The 21,718-nt window shown below is 40.2% G+C and overlaps 1 protein-coding gene across 1 annotated transcript in view; it reads right to left on the bottom strand.

The window, feature by feature from the left end:
* Positions 1–225: 225 nt before the first annotated feature.
* ENPP1 (ectonucleotide pyrophosphatase/phosphodiesterase 1) overlaps positions 226–21,718 on the bottom strand; it is a 267,067-nt gene continuing 245,574 nt past the window's right edge. The window contains exon 28 of the transcript XR_011497694.1: positions 226–2,196. The gene's annotated coding sequence lies outside the window, so the exon portion shown is untranslated. The remainder of the gene's footprint in view (positions 2,197–21,718) is intronic.

The raw sequence follows: 21,718 nt of genomic DNA, 5'->3' as shown, positions 1-21,718 counted from the left end.
ATTATTTAATATTGCAAAATGTTCCACAGCCACCATATGTAACTTTTATGAACGCCACCCCAGTCTGCGAGTATCTCTGGAACCACGAATTGGAGCAGGAACAACAGAAAGAAAAATGGTTGCTCAGCACCACTGGGAAAGAGCACCTGTTATGAAAGAAGGGGTGTGTACGAATATTATCTGAGAGGAGGGATCTGATAAGTTACTTAATATATTTTCTCTTACCTCAGGGCTTCTTCTGTTCCAATCCTGCCTCCGCTCCAGAGCAGAGTCTCTCTTCAACAGCAACAGCGACCCAGACGCAACCACTTTTTCTAGGACGCAGGGCACAAGGGAGACTCAAGCATTTCCCTGGGGCCTGAACAATGTTAGTCACAAGCATGGGTGTTTGAGGACTGGATCCATAGTAAGGGCACCCATGTTTCCTTACTAAATTTATTTATCATGTGTTCATGATATGCGGGGCTTGAAGCGCAGGGCCCGGGGCAGGGGCGCTGTGACTTGCATCAAAGGCAGTGCTAGATTTACGTGGTCTCCCAAGTGCTTTCACCGATGTGCAGAATCCAAAAGGCTGAAGGCATGCACAAGCTTCCACAGAAAGATGTCATTATGGGGTTCCTTGGCAGACCAGGACTCGGGAATTCTACGCACTACATTGTGTTATCAAGGCAGCCATTGCCATGGAGGAGAAGAGTTGTCGATTCACCTCTAGAAAAAAGGCTTCAGCAATTCTTTTTTTCTCATGGACATTGTCGAGTCTGTTTCAGGGGAAATCAGGTTTTCTCCAGTGTTTTGTTTTCTTATGAGAATTCCTGATCCACTTGAATTTGGCAATCCTTGACCTCGCCCCTCTCTTCTTGCTCTCATGTCACTGTGTCTTTTTCCCCCCAAAACTCTCTGGTTTAAACCACTGGTTTAATTTCTGTTTAATTACAAGCATTTTCAATTTCTGACCCATCAGAAGTCTGGTCCTCCCTAAGCATGTATGTCCGACTCCAGCCTGGTAACACTTTGCAGGCTCTGAACAATGGCTATCTGTTCCCTCCTGCTGGGTTTCCAGAAACAGGCTTTAGAGAGCTGCCATGTGTTTATCTTTCTTAACACTCCAACAAGCACCCCTCCGTGACTCACATGCACAGAAAGCCAAAAGCCCTGAATGGTTGTTTATTCTCACCAGCTGGATGACCCGGCACGTGGCTCTCAGTATGTGCGAGGATTAGAGAACCTCAGAAAGGTGCATCGTGTGGATTTAAATACAAACAAAACTGCATCAACTTGCTCTTTGCTTAGATCCTTTAAGGAAGTTCAGAGTTAACCATGAAACTCAACTCAGCTTATCTTTGCTTTTCCCACTTATGCTAAAATGGGAGAGGAAGGATCAGGTATGGTGGCCAGAGAAACACAAATACAGTGGGGGCTTGTTATCATTTTCAGGAGCTGACAACACAATATTCAGTCTTTAGAACCGACGCTCTGTGAATATGTAGCACCTGGCTCTTGATGGTCTGATTCCATCAACTTGCTATACTTGCCTCAGGAAAGTAAAGATGGACAATCTTTTACCCCAAACACAAATTATATGTGAGCTCTAGGAATTGTTCAGCGTACAGCTCCGCCATCACCTGGTGGTTTTCTGCCCAGCTTCATGGAGTTTTAGCCTAGGCCTGCACAGTTTAGTATCCAACAACAGACTCAAAGACCTCAGTGCAGAAATGTGGAGGTCTTTCTCCACAGAGCGTTCTCCTGCCTCACTGGTGGTCAGCCCTGCACATTCCAGACATCTCTGCATCCCTGAACTCCAGTCTCTACCTCCCCAACTCAGTACGAATGAAGTGCTCTGTTTGGGTTCCTGCTACGTGGACCATTGTCAGGTAAGTGCCTTCAGGTAGAAAGTAAGGACACTCTCTGGGTTCACCTCGTTTGTTTCCCTTCTCTCAGACAACACAGTTCTGGCAGCTGATTGTCCAACCCTTGTTGCCAATGTTACATTTTATCCAGTGTTCTAGTTATTTATGGCGGGAAGGCAAGTCTTCTACCAGGTACTCCATTATGGATGGAAGCAGAACTCTCCAATCATGAATTATGGCTTAATGACATCAAAACTGAGATAAAGAATACTTGTGTGTTTCCCAAATCCATTTTCTCCTTTTCTAGACTTCACTTCCCACGGTAGAAGCAAAGAGGAGGCGCTCAGCTCTGAAAAGAAAAACGGGGGAACGTCACAATGAAGAGGAAGCCCCTTTTTCTGTCCCTGGATACAGTTGCATCACATAATGACAGGGATATGTTCTAAGATAAGTGACCTCAGGTGATTTCCCCATTGTATGACGTCACAGAGTGTACTGAAGGAGAACAAAATTTGCACTCCCAAATGTGTCTTTTTAACATGAAGATTATTTTAGGCTGATTATTTATTTATTTATTTTGGGTGAGGAAGAATGTCTCTGAGCTAACACCTGTGCCAATCTTCCTCCATTTTGTATGTGGGACATCACCATAGCATGGCTGGATGAGTGGTGCACAGGTCTATGCCCAGGATCCAAACCAGTGAACCCCAGGCCACTGAAGTGGAGTGTGCCAACTTAATCACTATGCCAACTGGGCCAACCTCTAGGCTGATTATTTTTAAGAAACAAAAGACTCAGAAAGTTTTTCTTGTTACTTTCCCTTAACTGCCTACAAGACTTCAGATATAAAACCCTGTCTCAGGAAGCAGCTATCACCTTAGCATAACATGAACTAGGTGGTGGACAGGAAGGAAACTAGAAAAGCCTGTTTGTTGGGCTCCCTCTGTGTTCTTTTGTTTCTGTGTGGCCAAATACTTGTTTTCCAAATGTTTGCTCCTTGTCACCTCCCTGTGAATTGTCTTCCTTCGCTTTGAAGTCCCTGACTCTCTCCAGCCCCAACATCTTCTTTTGTCTTTAGCTGAGGATGGTATTTAAAGTGAGGGCTTTAGCCATTTTAGCTAGTTACTTGGTTTTCTTGGTTTTTTCCCATGTATACATGTTGTTAAACTTTTGTTTGTTTTTCTCCTGTTACTTTGCCTCATGTAAATTTAATTCTTAGACTAGCCAGAAGAACCTAGAAGGGTAGAGGAAAATTTCTTCCTCCCCTACAGTACTTACACAAACTTAGATAGTATAGCCTACTACATGCCTAGGCTATATGGTACTAGTCTTATGGGACCACCATGATATATGCAGTCCTTTGTGGACCAAAATGTCATTATGCAATGTATGACTGTATCATCTTGACGATGTGAAATCTGGAACTGCTGAAGTCAGTTCACAACTAGTCTACAGAAGAAGTACATATGCCAAGGATGGCCACATGGAAAGATGAAAGTACCTAGGTCCTTGATGATGATATTGAGACAGTGAATTAGCCAGCCATGAAGTACTCTAGATTTATTTGGTGAGGTAACAAATTCCTTACAGTTGAATCACTGTTTTCCATTACTTACTGCCAAAAGCATTGTAATAGATACAATCCTTCTTGTGATTAGGTGACTTTGAAAGCCCTTAACTGAAATGAGGGAAAAAGCACAATTATGAGGATATGCAGAGAAAGTGAGGAATTCATTTTGGCACATGTTGAGTTTGAGTTACTTCCAGATTATCCAGGGGGATGTCTAAAAGGCAACCTGAAGATATGTGACCTGAGATGAGCAACCTCCTAGGGATTGGGAGCTATGCTTATGGAGAATATTGCTCAGGAAAATAAGCAAGGATGGAAAGTATCCATTTTATTCGGATGATAGTGAAAATATAGCCAACAAAAGAGCCTCAGATGAGTTCTAGGTACTTTTGCCGTAAGCATCTTTGCCATAGACATCTTTGCAGCAAGTGTTTTCTCTGCATAAATAATTGGCCATAAAGCAATTTGGCCATAAAAGATAAAACAACAAAAAATAAAGTAAAAGAGGAACATTAAAAAGGACATAATGAAACATGTAATACGATCTAGGCTCCATTTAAATGTTCCATCCCACACCCAGTCCTTATATTTCACCAAATTATCCAAGCCAGATTCTGTGCCAAATACCAAAATTCTGCCCACATCATATTCCCCACTATTGAATAGCAAAAAAATGTTCACCATTTTCCAGAAATTTATACTCATCAGGAATCATGTAACTATTTCTTTTTTTGGTGGAGGGATAGGAGGAGATTGATGCTTCTTTTGCTTCCAACTTCCAACTTTGCATGATAAATTTGGTAAAGGTGGCATGAGAGAACAAGTTGTTATATCTAAATCATCTAAAGAATTAACAGTCAATGCTCTTGAAGACTGTGATGAGTGACTAGCTGCCTCTTTTGTATTTGCCACAGCTTGCTAAACTTGGTGTTGATGGGAGGGAGGGATGACTGTGCTCACCAAAGGATTTGCAAGCTGCTGTGTTGCTGTGTTTTAGTATAGGCTGCAGTCTGGCTCGACGCTCTCTTCTTCCAGTAAATTTTATCACTGTGTTTTCTATCAAGTCGATAGAAATAACTGGTGTCATCAGGGAGTTATTTCATCTTTTATAGCCAGCCAATCAGTTATGCAGAGAAAATGTCTGCAGCAAAAATGCTTGTGGCAAAAATATCTATGGCAAAGTTGTTACGGAGAAAATAGCAGGCACACCTAAGATGCCGTAGTTAGGGAAGAGGAGGAGATCAAGAAGAAACTGGTCTCACAGATGTCACTTTGTTTATTGGAGATATCCATCAACTCTGGTCTTAAGGAGGTGCACTGCTCTCCTTGCAGAGGGTAACCTAATTTTATCCTGTCCTTTCTTCGCAGACATCTGAAGAAGGCTGGATAAGATCAGAGATGAATCATGAGGCCTGGCCTCCGAAAAAAGTCAGAAGCACACACTGGATGAGAACGAAGGAACTCATGGAAACAAATGGATCTCAAAGATTTAATGCAGCCAGGTCATGTTCACTCTTGTCAACTTGAGTTGTGCAACACAGTTTATCTTTTTTAAATTTTCATAGTAGTATATAAAGGAATACAAAACAAAGCCACAAAAATTACAGCTCCTTATAATAATAATAAAAATAAATTTGTAGATAGAAATTTAAGGAGTTTACTAATAGTGCTAAGAATTCTTAAATGTACTTCTCTGAGGTTGACAAACTTATGCAACAAATCAAAAGAGCAGCAGTTTTTTTTTTTCTCCTAGGAATTAATCCTCTAGTTAGTAGACTCCAAAACTTTCTAATGCTAGAAAAATGTAACCTGAAATTGCAATTATAAGAATAATTGATTTGGTGATTCCTTAATGATTTTTCTTTATAGAATCATTAGTGTCTTCAGCCAGACCCAGAACACCTTTAATGCCATAGCACAAAACTTTTAAAGAAATGAAGTTTTAAGTTGGGTTCAAATAGGTTTAGAGAAATACTAGTTTCCTAAACTAAACTAAAGGAAGGTTATCTCCTTTGACCGTCAACATCCACCACAAACTACAGTCTTAAGCTTTGACATATAAGTTAGCAATTGTAGATAGAGGTACTCAATCAAATTAAAGCCTAGAAAAAAAATCAACATTTATTAATTCACTTAAAATACACATGTAAGGGTAAATAACATTAGAAATAAGAGTATCTGAATATGTAAATTTTGGGACTATATTTCTTTGGAAGTGAAGATTTTGTGTAAGCTTCCAAGGATTTAATGGCAGAATATGCATAAAGTCCTTGCCCCAGGGCCTGCCACCTGGAAACACTCAGATAAGAACTATCACCAGTATGACATCATCATTCTGACTCAGCCAATCTCATTATGTTATTATAAACACCATGAGATTTTATTTTTGCTTTTCGCTTAAGATTAGTATAGTCTAATTATCTGTCTCTACAGACAAGGCCTATCAGTAGTCTATATAAGTTTAGGAAGTAGTAGGTGAAGTTTGTCAAACAAAACATCTCTTCCTTGATAGTCCCTATTGAGAATGAGTCAGGAACTGTTGAGGCTAAGAACTGGAGGAGCCCTCTTTTAAGATGTTATGATGACTATTGCTAAGGAATTCCCAGTCTGCTCAGCCTCACCTCTGCCAAACCACCGTGCCCATCCCAGCCCCCTCTGGAGGTAAGAGGGATCCCGGAAAATGCCAGAGGAAGCCAGCTCCCCTTGACAGCTCATTAACCGGTCTCATCTAGCTGTCCCTTTCCAAAGAGTGTGAAATAACTTGCCATCTCTTCAGATTAATGATTATTCTCTCTTTGGGACTCTTTATCCTATTAAATCCACAGCCTTCTCTTTATCCTTTTCCTGTTTAATCTCAATTCTAAACGAGATGTTCTTTTTCTGATAAAAGTCTAGAAATTCTGAAATGGCTGCAGGATATGCATCAGTTTGGGTCACAAGGATCTTGTAATGACTGTTCTGCTTCACAGAGATTTGTTTCCCCTGAGGCTCTTTCACAAGGTTGTGATAAAAGTTGAGCAATGCTTAGTGATTTACCAATAACATCCATTGAACAAGTGTTGACCATGCTACCTCAGTCTCTTTGTGGCTCTAATGTTTCTGAATTTCCATTAAATTTGATGTTCTTACAAGCTCAGTTCTAGGCTCCCTCATCTTTTCCATTATACGATCTCTCTAGAGAATCTCATCCTTTCAGTTTCAGTTATGAGCTATATGCTGATGCCTTCAACCATGTATTTCCAGTCCAGTCTTTATCTAAAGCACACAAAGTACATACCTCAAGTTACCTAATGGCTCTTGGATACCTTGACCCTGAACCCATCAATTTCCCCAAAAACCTGACTCTCTCCATTTCTTCTGTCTTCAGTGGAATCACTGAATTAGTTCACCAATAGTTCAAACCAGAAAGAAAAATGTTGCTTCTGTTTTAATCCACTTATCCAGTCAGTCAAGTCATATTGATCTTACCTCTTAAGTATTTCCTTTCCACTTGTGTACAACACCAGTGCCTTCTCTAGTCTTGGCCGCTAAGATCTCTAACCTAGATTCCTTGAAAAGCCTCAGAACTGGTCTCACTGACCCTAGTCTTGCCCTTCTGCTTTCTCCACACTTGAGTCAGGATGATCTTTCCGAACAAACCTCCGTAATATATAACAGAAAGGGGAGCACAAAAAATGGGATTAGTGCCTATTGAGAAGCAATACTGAGGGGTTTGTTAGAGTTTTAAGATCCATCTCGTCATTTTGGGGTCCAGGAGAAAAATTGGCTCAGATTTATGGAAGGCTCTTCTCATAACTGCTTGTAAGGTTGACAAAGATGATGGTGATGAAGATGACGATAATGAAGATATAATAAAAAGATGACTTTTAGGTTCTTAACTCATGCAAGCAGACTGGTGAAGAAGTAAATAAATTGGGAAGCGTGGAGTTAGGTTCACAGAAACCAATCTATCTGGAGGGCTGGCCCCGGAGTGGGTGGGGAGGTCAGGACAAATCTGTGCGCAAACATAAGCAGCATTCAGGCAGATGTCAGTACTCCAGGAATCCTGACCTCCTGGTAGAGAACCAGAGCAGCAGAGATGTAGGCAGGCTGTACACGGGAATAGGTGAGGACTGCATTCTTCTCCCGGGTGTCTGATAAATCTGAAGAAGGAGTAATACCAGTGGGTATTAAAAAGGTAGGTAGAAGCATCAGGGTTGTAGCAAAGCAGGCTGAGATTTAAGATATGGCTACACCTAGAGTAAACTATAGTTATTCAAACTTGGTGTTTGTAAGCCATTTTCTCAAAAATAAATTGAAGTGATCCTACTACTGCAGGGAAAATAACCAACAGTTTTTGTGACCAATGATAAAATTAGAGTGAAAGTGAAAATGAAGATTTTGGCAAACTTAAACCTGTCACTTTGATTTTGACAGCTTCCTGGCACATTAAGACTCCTGATGAGACAGGTGGTGATACTAACAAGTATGAGATGTGTAATATTTTCATATATATTACATATATAAATAAAATAATGAAATGTGTCAACATTTGTAAGATCTGCATAACTCTGTGAACTAATGATATGTTCCACATGATGTATGTGTGATTCTGCAAGATAAAAGATACAATCAAAATACAGGACAGACTAGTGGCTTTTAAAGTAAGAGTATGAAAGTTCATTGATATGATTTAAGATCCCACACTATAACCAACTTTGAAGAAATTACCACTTCTTGATTTTTGATATAGCCTCAGGGGAGAATCCCCACGACTTTCGGAAAGGGCTCTTAAAATACCCCTGCCCTTTCTAACCACTTAGCTGTCTGAGGACAGATTTTCCATATCTATTTTAATCAGAGCAACATATCACAAGTGATTGAATGCAGGTGCAGACACGAACATCCAGCTCTCTTCTATCAACCTAGATGCTAAAGAGATTTGCAAAAATGAAAAACAATGTCACTCTTCTTACTAATTTTTCGGTTTGGAAAATATAGTTATTTTCCATAAAGATATGTTATCTGTATGTAATGGATTTATGATTATTTTAACTGAATCAATCAGTAAACATTTTTTTCATTCCTTAGTCTTAATGTCTAGTATCCATCAATAGAATAGCAATAAATATAACCCACATAAATAGAAGCTCTTTGGAGTTCTCAGTAACTTGTAAGGATATAAAGGAATATTCAGGCCAAAAATCTAAGAACCACCTTCTTCAGGCAGTAAACTCATGGAGGCAAACCAACATGGTGGGCAACAAGCGGTGGTGTGGCTCAATTTGAACAACATGAACCAATGTGAACAAAAGGAAGGTAGGAGCCTGAGGAGTACTGTTGAAAGATCAAGCACAGTCCTCACAATTATGCAAAGTCAGTAGAAAATGCCAGATCCTCTCGTCCTCCTCGTACTACTCCTTCAACCCCCTTACGTGAAGAAGAGCATCAGTGTGGCCCCATTTCCAAGCACAGAGACCACAGATCTATAAACAACCTTCTGCCCCTTTCAGGGAACTCAAAGGATGTGCTGGAGCTCTCAGCCCCGTTTCCATGAGGGGCAGTCTCTCTCTCCCTTACAGGCAAAGAATTTTGATTCTGCCACTGCTGCCTGGAAGGTGAGGGAGTGGAAGCGGTAGGCCAAACGATACAAGAAGGTTTCCTTTCCAAGGCTGCAGGACCAAGAGGGGAGTGGAAAATGGGAAAAGGGCAGAGGGAGGCAATGGTCCAAGAGGGTAATATTTCAGAGCACAGAGACGTAAAATACACTCTCTAAACTCAGTGATACTGGGCAGTGTCCCATGTCATTAGATTACAACTGCCTAGAGTCAATTTTTAGATGTACCATTTACAACAAATACCAAAACAAGTGACGGTGATCCTTTCATTTTTGTTCTATTTACCTTGAGTATATAAATAGTACTTCATGGAGAAAACTTAAGAAACTACAGCAATCGCTCAAACCAGATGGCCAATACTACTATTATCACTCCAATTTCATATATTTAAATACTAGGTAGATTGCTCCAGTGAAACCTCAATAAACCTGAGAAAATAATTCAAGTTTATTGAAGATCAGGCCAATTTATATCTATTTGGCTGTCTTCTTTTGCAGCTCGTGCATATTAACAGGTATGATGTGAAGGTGAATTTACTGAAGCACAAGTCAAAACCTGGGGTTTGTGTTGTAATTGTGAGAAAGAACAGACTCGCCAAAACTTGTACTGACTGAAACTGACAACTCCTTCTTTCTACGCACAAGTATTTGACATAGGGACTTTCAAACTTCTGCGAAAATATTCCCAGCTTATGAATAATTGTGCTTCTCATGTAAGTAAGTGAAAAAGTAAGATTGCTTTCTTCAGAATAATGGTAGGTAACCCATTATAACAACCCAGAAAGCAAAGATGTCAAAAATCCGAGACCGTTTACTTGGTCGTCTCCTGTTACGCACCCACATCACTGTAAGGATGACCTCAGCTGCTTATTCTCATTCGGCTCTTAGTTCTCCATAGGCCTTGTTCTCTGAAAGTACCTGTGTTTTGTTTTGTTTTAGATTATTTCGCTTCGGGTTTTAACACCCACCCCCCCCCCCCCCCCCCCCCCCGCCATGGTCCTAGGTTCTAATGCTCTTTTGAGTATCTGACAACAAGGAGAATATTGTTTTAGAATCCAAGAAACAAAATTCTTACTGTCTTGCAGAATAATTGAGAACAAAGAAATGAATTCCAGATCATTTAAATATATATACTTTCACAGGTACTAGGTTCCCCTAGATAAAGCATTCTCATTTTTATTCATATTATTTTCTGAAACAGAGACTAAAATCTCTGAAAAAGCTTTCCAAGAATGTTATCTTTTACACTCAATTTAAGCATTCATTGCCAACTAGAAAGCTCACAAAGCTTATTTTATAAAAATAAGCTCTGAAGGAATGAGACATATGAATCAGAGCAATTATGTATGATTTAGCCGTTTAACCCACATATGTGTTTTTACTTCCCTGCTTCGACTCACATGTCTGCATCAAAAACAATGAAATGTGAAAAGAAAACACAGAGATTCAGTTGGTGGACCAGCACGATACTGTCCAAATGATTCGCTGATGAGTAGCCTTCATTTACCTTCTATTTCTGTTCTGATTCTCCCCCACAAATCTGACATTAGCAAAACTTCCTCCTATAAATAATTCTTCACGAAAACCTTACACTGATGTTTTATCAGATCGTGTCAGTCTTCTGAAGCTCTAAGAGGCTGTTGTATCTACTAGCAAAAATCCTTTGTAAATCACTGACACTTTCTCTTCCAGCAGCTGAATAACCTAAGGCAGGAGGACGTGAGTACGTGATACATGGCAACTTGTTTTTCTGCAAGCTTTTGGCTTCAGTGTCTTGGGGAATTCTGACATGGGGAAATATTTCAAAGAGGTTGTCTTGCCCTCTGGAAAGGGCCCAGATCTAGCGGTTTTCAAAGTATTAAAATGTTTCCATCGGCTCTGTTATCAAACAATTATTGAGCAGCCTCTATATTGGACTGTGGGAAGACAAATATGAGTATTATGAATAAAATAGAGTCCTTGATCTCAAGATGCTCACAGTGTAGTAAACAGAGACACACTGAAGATAATTCGAGAAAGGCTATGAGTACTCAGTATTCACTCACACACCTTGAGACCGTCCAATGCAAGAGACTGTGTTGATCATGATGGCAGGAGGGAACTCAGCGGAAAGGCCCTTAGCTCAACTGCAGGGTTATGACTTCCTGGAAGAAATAACATTTGAGTTGTGGGATACACATGAAGACAGGAACAGAGCATTCTGGGTCACTGAAGGTCATAGCCAAAGCAGAGTAGTGTAAATGTCACAGACAATGCAGGAATTTATGCTATTTGCTATTTCTAGTGCAATAAACACTAGGATTAGAGAAATGACAGATGAGATTGGAGTTATGTGAAGGAAAACGAGCTGAACTGGAAAAAATTAAAAAGCACCCATCTTCTCAAGAGCCTGTTGACTACAAGGAACTTATAAATACTGAAGGCATTCTCTCAGCAAAGTATTATAAATACATTAGGCTAAACTGTATAGAATTTGGGTAACAGCTTCCTGTCGTGGTACAGACAGAAAAAGGTTAGATTTACTCCCCAGAAAGAAACAGGAAGGTTAACTTGACTGAAGAGTTGAATTTTTCACAGGCATGTAACACACACACTCTTTCTAGCATAGCAATTTATTTGCATTAGCTAAAAAGTATTCACTTAATACGCAGTGTGTCTAAAGCCACTACCCAGGTCATAATTACTCTGAAAGTAGGTGAAAACAATTTAACCAGTTTAAAACAGATTCCTGCTCACTTTAGTCCCATCTACTCTTCCTAGCTTCTGCAACTTCTAAGACTGGAGACATCCTTACTATATGCTTCTCTGGAGAGAGTAGGGAGAAGACAGAGAAGCATTATCTCCGTATCACGCAGTTTTTCCTAAACCCTTTCTAGCTGTCCTTCAAGGGGCCAGAGCAGAATCTGTTCTGTGATGTGAATTGCATACAAACTATTCGCAGTTGACCACATCCGCTGGGCAAGACGCACCAATCCCAAGGAATGTACAAACTCAGGTTCCAAAACACAGGCTGACTGATCATTCTGGCCGTCTAAATTGGGAACTAATTAAATGTTTTAACTGGAAGTCTCTCCTCACTTCAGCAGAACAGAGTCATTTTGAAACAAATATTTCAATGAAACACTTCTTTGGAGAATCCAGTTCAACTTCAAGCAACAACTGCTTCTGGTTGGCAGCACAGTCTATTCCTACTTAATACCTCTCTCCCTGCCCCCAGTGCGTATACACGGGCTAAATATCGCTTATTCTAAGAAGTATAACCGCAGAGAAAGAATAACAGTACACCTCATAGATGTCAAAGTCATCAGAAACAATTTGTTCTTACTATATAGGATTTCAATCCAGTCCATGGGGCTCATGAACAATTATATAAATTATTTGAATAAAGGAGCAGCACCTAAACATGTTGGGTATTGTTTGAATGCAGTAACAGTGGAAGGTTAAGTTATTCATTTCACTTCCACTAGTAATCAGATGTTGGCTGAAGCGTTTCTCCTGCCAGGCAATCCTGTAAAGAATACAATGTTCTGAGGCAGCAGAGCTCTAATTCCTCCTAGCGAGGAGTCTCCACTTGGTCTGGGTTTGTAGCCCAAGCTTCCTTAGAGTGGCAACTGGAATTAGATTGGCCTATGTGGATCTAAGAGCGGAGTCTGATCAGAAACCTGGAGACCAAAAAGAGGAAGCTGCTAAGCGTCTTGATGTGAGAAGTCTCCTCTTAGACTTACAGCCCGAGTTTCTCCAGCATTGGAGCCTTTAGCGCCACGAAGTCTCAAGTTTTCTTATTGGGGACATCTGCTCAATTGTTTTGGATGCAAAAATTAGTGTCAAACCTTAAAAAAAAAGACCTGCAACAAATATACAAATAAGTCTTCAAGTTGTTCAGCAGCTGCTCTTGGGCAACGAATGTTTAGATTGGAGATTGCCATCTGTGTTGAGTGACGTCAATACTTAGCATGAGTCAGAAATCATGCAAGGCGATGGTGCACAGATATGAAAAAGAAACAAAATATGGCAGACACATGAAAGGATAACTTTGATATAGTAACATTAAGTTCCAAGACAGAGACAAGCATAGAGGGGCATAGAAGCCGTTCTAAGGGTAGGGGCTCAGGGAAGAAATTCTGAAAGGAAATTAGGCCTAAACTAAGTTTTTCACAATGAGTAGGGGTTTGAATTAAATTAAATTACTTCAAATTTAAGAAAGAATGTGATGGGTATTCTAGGTAGGGAGGGCAGAATAAGCAAAATAACACATAAATGATTTTACTATAAGCAGTTTGATGTTAGAGTACAAATTGAGAAATGAAGGTTGGTACGTAATAAGAAGAGAGAACTCAGTAAAGACAAATACCTATCTTTTCTGAAAAAAAGAACTCTTTTGGAAATCAGAAAAGACAGTCTGATTTTAAATATAGTCAAAAGATTTGAATAGGCATATTGCAAAAGTGAATATCTGAATATCAAAGAAACTCATGAATATTTTATTGCTCCATTAGTAATAATGGAAATGCGAACTTTGTCTTCTGGATAATGGCAAGCCATTGAATAATTTTGACAGAAAACCATGGAAAAATCCAGCAATAGAAACAGATCCACACAGTATCTATTTCCAGATCTAGACCCAGGTATTGATATAGTAGCTTACGTGGAAATGCAAAGGGTGAAGAATAGCCAAAACATTTCTGGAGGAGAAGAATAAAGTTGTAGGACTTACTTTACCGGATGTTAAGACTCATTATAAAGCAACAGTCATACAGACAAAGAGTAACGACAGACAAATAGACCAACGGAACAGACCAGAGGGTCCAGAAATAAGCTCACCCGTCCTTGGACATCATAGTTTTGATAAAGGTGGCACTGCCAAGCAGGGACAATGTACCAACTCTCAGTAAATAGTGCTGAGTCATCTCAATATGCATATGAGAAAAAAAAAAAAAACGATTTCTACCTCACATTGCATGCAAAAATCAATTCTAGGTATATTGTAGAGCTAAAGATGAAAGATAATAAGATAAAGCTTCTAGAAGGAACAATAGGAAAATAACTTCATGATTTGGGGGCAGGCAAAGATTAAACAGGACTCGTAAAGTACTAGTCTTAGAGGAAATAATTGATCAACTGCGCTACATTAAAATTAGAAACTTCTGTTCATCCAAAGACTATTAAGAGAGTGCAAAGGCATGTGTATGTATATCTGCATCTATATCAATATCTATTCATTCATCCATCCCACAAAAACTTATATTCTGAATGCATAAAGAACTCTTACAAATCAGAAGAAAAGGAAATAAGCCCAATGTTTTAAATGAATAGGCACATTACAAAAATGAGTAAGTGAATACTCAAGAAATGTGTGAATATTTGATTGCCTTAGTAACCGCAGTAAGAGCTTTAGACACCCACCGGGTCAGGTGAACTTAAAAAGACTGACCCCACCAAATGTAGGCAATGTCGCAGAGCAACCGGTGCTCTCAAATACTGATGGGAGGAACATAAATTGGTGCGATCGCTTGGGAGGGCTCATTGGTAGTAACCTCCGGGCCTGGGAAGAAGTGTACTCTGCTGACCTAACCTTTTCACTACTAGGTATCTATTTTCTCAACCGAAATGCATAATATCTTCACTAAAATAAAGGTTCAGAACATTATTATTTGTTATAGTCCAAGCCTGGAAACTGCTCAAATGCCCATTAACAGTAGAATGAATACGCAAATTATGGTGTATTTATGTAACGGAATACCACACAGTGATGAGAATGAGTCTTCCATAACTACATGCAAGCATATGGATGAATTTCACAAAGCTAGACAAAAAATGTGTATTCCACATAATGTCATTTTCACAAATATAAAAGTAGGCAAAACCAATTTATGTTGTTAGAAATCAGGATAGTAATTATCCTAGAGGGTGGGTAGTGACTAGACAGTGGCACGAAGAGGAGCTTTTATGGGCGTGGATAATATTTTGCTTTTTATCTGAGTGTGTGGTTGTACAGATATAGTCAGTTGATGAAAATTGATCGCCTGTACACTTAGGACATGTGACCATTTCTGTATATTTCACTTCAACATAAAGGCTTAAAAGTTACCTAGAAGAGTCAGGTAGATAAAGCAAATGGGAGAATCAAGCTAGGCGTAAATAAAATACTGACCATACTTCCTACTATGGTTTGTTCTTAATAGCACCTTAGATTGTCTTCTTTTGACAGCATATATAAATATTAAATACCCAGGAATATTCTTTATTTAAAAAAATTGAATGGGCTATTGATACACCCAACAGCATTGCTGAATCTAACAATGTTAAGTGGAAGAAGTCAGACATGGAATTACTGTTTAATTCCGCGTAAATAAAGTTCAGAAAAAGGTAAAACGAATCTATGGTATTAAAAGGAAGCTTGGGTAGGGTTTGGGAGGGGATACAGTGAGGAATTTGAGAACGCTGGTAATGTGCAATTGATTGGGTGGTGATGACATATGTATTTTGTGATAATTCATGAAGCTATACACTTATGGTTTGTGCTCTTTTCTGTATGTTCCATGTGAATAAAAATTACATTAGAACACAAAAACACAGAGTATATTCCGTAAGTACATTGGGAAATGATATAACATCACTATTTAAAAGTAAGAAAAAAGCAGGCATCTGGCAGAAAATAAAGGCAGAAGATCTGATCTTCTAAAAAGAACACTGCTGGGCTCATGTCACCTCACGCCTGTCCGGGTCATCTGCTGATGCTTGACCCAGTAGACATTCATTATACCTGCTCCATTCAGAGTTGCAGAATACCAGCCCAGTGCATTTTTTGAAGGGAATTTCTAAGCTTCAAAGATCCTTCTTTGGGAAATATGCACAGAATAAACCCAAACTTTCACAGGTAGCATTTTTCCCAATTATTTACAACCTGTTTCAATATACTGAATATATGTTGGTTTATACCCAAATGACTTTGTTTTCTAGCTGAACTTCCATCTTGAGAATAAGCTGTAAATATGTGAGTAAAGTTACCAATACACCTAGACATATTGCAATTCAACTGTAGCCTGGAATTCCAAAGTAGTATATATTTCAGTCTCGTTTGGCTGATTGTATTCTTTTTTCTAAAAATTAATGATTTTGTTCTTGTTGTTTGTTTGCCATTGTCCTTCGAGAGGCTCTGGTACCTTGCCTCCAAATAACCATCTCCGTCACGGATTGTTACTTTCAAGGTTAGTCTAGAAGCTGCTATTGCTTTTCAGCTGTCCCCAGTGCGGCTGAATCTCTTGGAACTATGCTGCATGTAACCACAGATAACGTCTTCACTTGCCTGCTTGTGCATGTCCTCGTTTACAACCTGATGGCTGCTTGCAGTTACCGCCTGCCTGCATCCTTCTCACATATTCCCCCTAGAAGACAGAAGAACTAAGAACAAAGATACAGTAGGGACAGTGCACTTTTTGCCGCCCAAGGTTGAGAGTGGGGGTCTCCTTATAAATTATTTTTTATGTATCACTCATAAGTGATTATGACAAGGTCCTTGCATAACTGTGCCTTCTCTTAAGTATAGCGAATCAAGCCACTGCCCTGGTGTCCTGCTTTGCAGAGCTCGCCCACTGGCCGCTTGTGTCTGATGATTTCTTCCTGGCAGGAGGGGGCTTGAATAGGATGAGGAGGACTGAGAGAATAAAGCAGAATAGCGGTGAGCGTGAGACACGTCTGGAGGGGGCCGGAAGCTGGGCTGGCACAGCTGAAGAACGTCGTTGATTCAAGTGCTGAGACAGAGAGAGGAAGCTGAGAGATGTAGATAAATCATCAAATGGAGAAATCAGAAATGAAGAGGAGGGGGCCGGCTCCGTGGCCGAGTGGTTAAGTTCGCGTGCTCCGCTGCTGCGGCCCAGGGTTCCTATCCTGGGCACGGACATGGCACCGCTCTTCAGGCCACATTGAGGCGGTGTCCCACATCCCACAACTAGAAGGACCTGCAACTAAGATATACAACTATGTACCGGGGGGTGGGGGGGTGTGGGTTGGGAAATAAAGGAGAAAAATAAAAAAAGGTAGGCAACAGTTGTTAGCCCAGGAGCCAATCCTTAAAAAAAAAAAAAAAAAGAGGAAGAGGAGGGGAGCAACTAGAGTGGTCTAAAGTGGTAGTTAACAAAACTGCTGGGAATTAGAATCCCCAGAGAATTAAGACAACACTGATACCTGGTCCCCCCAAGACATACTAACTGAGAATCTGCAGAATGAGCCCCGAGCATCTATTTTAGTAGCTCCACACGTATTTCCATTTCCGATGTGAGTGGAGCTTCATGAGGGAACCACTCCTCTGGAGAAATCTAGAGACAGAAATGGGGCTCTCATGAGCTTTTTACAAAACTCCAGCATAGATTCACTCCGGGATGCTAGTGTTGTCTAAAGGGGCTGGGGTAAGGAGAAAAATCTGTTAGTAACTCAGGAAAATGGCATCAGGGGAGAACATTTACTTCACAAACTGAAGAAAGGAAGCCAGTTTAGTGCAAACTCCCTGTCCTGGGAATGGATAGAAAATATCGCTTGTCTTTCCAAAAACATGGGAACTTTCTCAGTAGATCTTTTCCTCTCAGTGGCTACTTTGGATGAAACATTCAGGAAGCAAAAGAGAGCTACAACATGTGATCCCACCACAAGCTGAATATGTGGTTCTCTTTGGTTCCAGTCGTAAAGGGTGATGGCACTGGCGTTTTCAACCTAAGGAGGGAGGGGAATGAGGGTGCTTCAGGGCAGCTGGACTTGGCTTGGCCTATGTGGAGCTGCAAAGGGAGCCCCATGGGGGCTCTCAAGGCCAAAAAAGAGGAAGCTGCTAAGAGTCTCTTTCAGGGACAGAAAAAAGGATCAAGACTTGGTTACCTAGCAGCGAGCACTCAGCAAATGCAAACCCCTCTTGGAACGGAAGACGACACACAGCGCCTGAAGCAGGACACTGGGCTTGTCAAAAGAGTGAGCCTGTGTGGCCTTGGCCCTCCATCCTCCAAGGCCGGCACTGCGTCTGTGCTATTGTCCATCTCACTAAAGCCAGAACTGAGGGAGCCCATTGACCGGAGCGTTTCCTCAGCTCCCGAGGAATGTTTACTGAGGTGTGGTGTTTTTCAAAGCCTTTAATAAGAAGTACGTCATGTCCTCCGTACCTTTATTTTTCGAAATGTGTGGAGAGGACACACTGTCTTTGCTCCTTTGCCAGCATTCCAAAACATTCTTGTCGCTGCAAATTCCGTGGCGTCCTCTGAGGGTGGACAGCACGACCAGAGCTTTGTGCTGCAATATTACATTCAGGTTTTCCAAATAAGAGAAATTTGACTCTGCAGACGTCCCAGAACTAGGGCCCATCAAAGGTGTAAAATGGAAACCTTTTTGAAAAAGGCAACGTGGATGGGAATAAAAGTACAATTCGTGTTTGCCTTCAGGGCCATGGGACAGAAACAGACAAAAAATGTTTTCTTTAATATCTTCTTTGTTTCTTTTTGATCCATCCTGAAATTAATTACAACAATTTATCCAGGCCACAAAACGCTGTATCAGAAAGCAAGCTTTAGGTTTAATGAATAAATATTTGTTTCCCCAATATAAGCACTGAAACCTTACTGATTTTACCACTAGGCATCAAACTCTATGACACAGAAAATGTCCCCTCCTTGCAGAACAACCAGTCTGGCATGCGGCTTTTCCTCTGCATTGAATAAGACAATATGGAAGCACATTGCGCCCAGATGGCAACAAGTAGAACAGGAGACAGAGGAGAGAAGAAAAAGCACTTGATTTTTGTCTTCATCGGCTGAGAGAGGGAGGTTTACCAAGAATACACAGCGGGGAAGTTTCTCAACTAAGAACAGTTTGCGGACTCCACTAAAATGCACCTCAGTTGTGGGACATGAGAAAATCTGAACTCTGTGAACCCAGGGTGCTCACGTTTTGAGAAGGGCTAGTTTGCACCTGGATTTTGGATTTCTTTTGAGAGCATCCCACAGTTACATCATGCATCATTTTTCAAAATGGTGCAGCGTGGGGCACTGTGGCTTTGATGTTAGTAAGAAGTAATGTCTGGAGAAGCATGAAGGGAAGCTTGCACACACACAGTCCCTGTAGGAATGACTACAGTTGAGGGGTTGGAGGCCTCATCATCCAGTGAAGTATCTTTTTAGAAACCAAAGGCGGAGCCCTAATTTTTGAAAGGGACGATCCACTGGGTGCACTAGACGTCAGTCTTTCAGACAATGGCCAATGAGTAGTAAATTATAGAAACTGCCTTCAGACAGAAGGACTGTAACTTTAGGCCTTAAATATCAAAATGTGAAAGTAGAAAATCATCTATAAAGAAGAAAAATACTTTAATTTTTCAAAAATTAGAAAATAGATATAGAAAATTCAGGAAGATAGCTTGCTTTAAAAAATGCACATATTTATTAAGAAGGCAAAACATTATAAATGGTTCTACTTTATTTAAAAAGGAGTTTTAAAATACACTCTATTAAATTAGCATCATCAAGGCCATTTTATCCATTAGTAGCTAGAGCCAGTGCCAATGGGCTGTGAGATTTTTAAAGGTCTAGAAAAATGATTGAAACCTGGAAAAAAGGAAAAAAGCATTGGCTCTCAACTACAAAGTGAAAGCTGCAAAACGGAAATTAATAAATACTTAATTAAATGTCTACAAAAAATAACATTACATCAACTAGTTAACTGCAACTCTTATAATTGCAGTGTAAATTATATTGAATGTGGGATATGGGTGGATTTTAATTTGTTTGATATATTATACATGCAAGGCAGCCAAAAGTAAGATTACAAGGCCCTCAAACACTCCTGAATAACATCAATATGATCAAAATGGCCATCTGTTTTCCTAAAGGCACTGAAGGTTAAACAAGGGAAAACAGAATTAGGAATGTCAGTGTTACATACCCAAATGGTAGGCTTTGGAAAGAATAATGCCACCCCTCCTAAAAACAAGCCATACTGGCTGAAATCCTCAACTCCATTCCTCTGAATTAAGGCACTGTTGTAGTCTTTATTTATTCCTTTTTCTGGTTTGTTTTTAAAGAGAAAGTTTTCCTCAGAATAAGTAACTCAGAGAAGTTAGAAAATCAATTCGATGCCCTTCCCTGGGGAGGGATATCTGGCGAGTGTGTGGGGTGGCAGTGGGGTGAGGGTGGATTTCAAAGGTGGGAGCAGACCTGGTTCTGAGCAAGGCAGGCCTTGCTGAGATGTAAGATTAGTAATGTCTGGGTACAATATACTGAGTGGGGCAGTTGAGTTTGGGACTGTTCCTGGATTTTGATACCCTCACCTTATCTTTTTTATTGAAGGAAAATGATCTGCTTCCTATTATCCTCTTATCACCCAACAAATACAGTAACACATCAGTGGGTACCCTTGCAATGTCATCTACCTTCAATGGACATATGGAGAAAGCCCAAAATATTTTCCTTAAAGCTGTTGTGAAATCTCTCTTTCTCTTTCTTTCACTCCCTCTCTTTCTCTCCTTCTCTTTCTCCACCCACCCACAAGCACACACACACACAAACACACACACACAGAAATTGTGTGAAAAATGATGTGACGTTAATTGCTGGGTCAGGAGGTATAAAGCTAAGCTGGGGAACCTGGGTGTAGGGTAGTTCAGCCCACAACCGGATCCTATGATTCGAGGAGCGTGGCACTTTACGCAATGTTAAATCATGCAGAGTGTCATGGAACAAGTCATTTTTAGGTTTTGATTCATTATTTGTGAAGCAGCTTCTGGACCTCTTAAAGTGGGAAGGGCAAAAATAAAACCAGGCCAGGAGGTAAACGGGGAACTAAAGGGGCCGCGCCTACAGGGTGGGGTGGGGGACACGGAGGAGGAAGTTAACTTAACAAAATGAACTTTGATTTTCCAAGAACTCCTTGAGTTTGAGTTTTCACATAACCGTCCTCAACTTGGAACGGTTCTGCTGATCTGAAGAGGAATCAGGATTGAGGTTCGGAGGGAATTTAAACTTATTTTTCATTTTTGCTTATTTAAAAAGCTGATTACTAGACAAGCTTTCCTATCACCCTAAAGTCTTCAGAAGCAGCTCTTCATTGAAACTTTATGTTAAAAAAAAGACCCATCATTTCTCTTTGATGAATGAAGACTTATGATTTCCACTGACAGAATATAGAGAAAATATTGTCTTCTTTGTATATGGTTTTTAAAAACTTATTTAATGTTAAACAAAATGGGTAAAGAAGATGTGGTATATATATACAATGGAATACTACTCAGCCATAAAAAAGACGAAATCTTGCCATTTGTGACAATATGGATGGACCTTGAGGGCATTATGAGAAGTGAAATAAGTCAGATGGAGAAAACCAAATACGGTATGATTTCACTCACGTGGATGATTAAACAACAACAACAACAAATAAACACATAGATACAGAGAAGGATCGGTGGTTAGCAGAGGAGAAGGTGTGGAGTGGAGAGGGCAACAGGGGTTAAAGGGCACACGTGTATGGTGACAAATGGAAATTAGACTTTGGGTGGTGAACACAGTGTAGTTCTCTACAGAAATCGAAATACAACGGTGTACACCTGAAATTTATATAATGGTATAAAGCAACATTACCTCAATTTAAAAAAAGAAGAAAAAAGATACACAGTGTTGAAGAAGAAGAGCTGACACTTTGTAAAGGCTAGATAGATTTTTATTATGTTTAGCTGTTACG

Source organism: Equus asinus, chromosome 24, assembly GCF_041296235.1.
Source record: "Equus asinus isolate D_3611 breed Donkey chromosome 24, EquAss-T2T_v2, whole genome shotgun sequence".
In the NCBI taxonomy this organism is placed as follows: domain Eukaryota; kingdom Metazoa; phylum Chordata; class Mammalia; order Perissodactyla; family Equidae; genus Equus; species Equus asinus.
The sequence above is the reverse complement of the archived record's forward strand: the minus strand, read 5'-3'. Positions and strand labels throughout refer to the sequence as shown.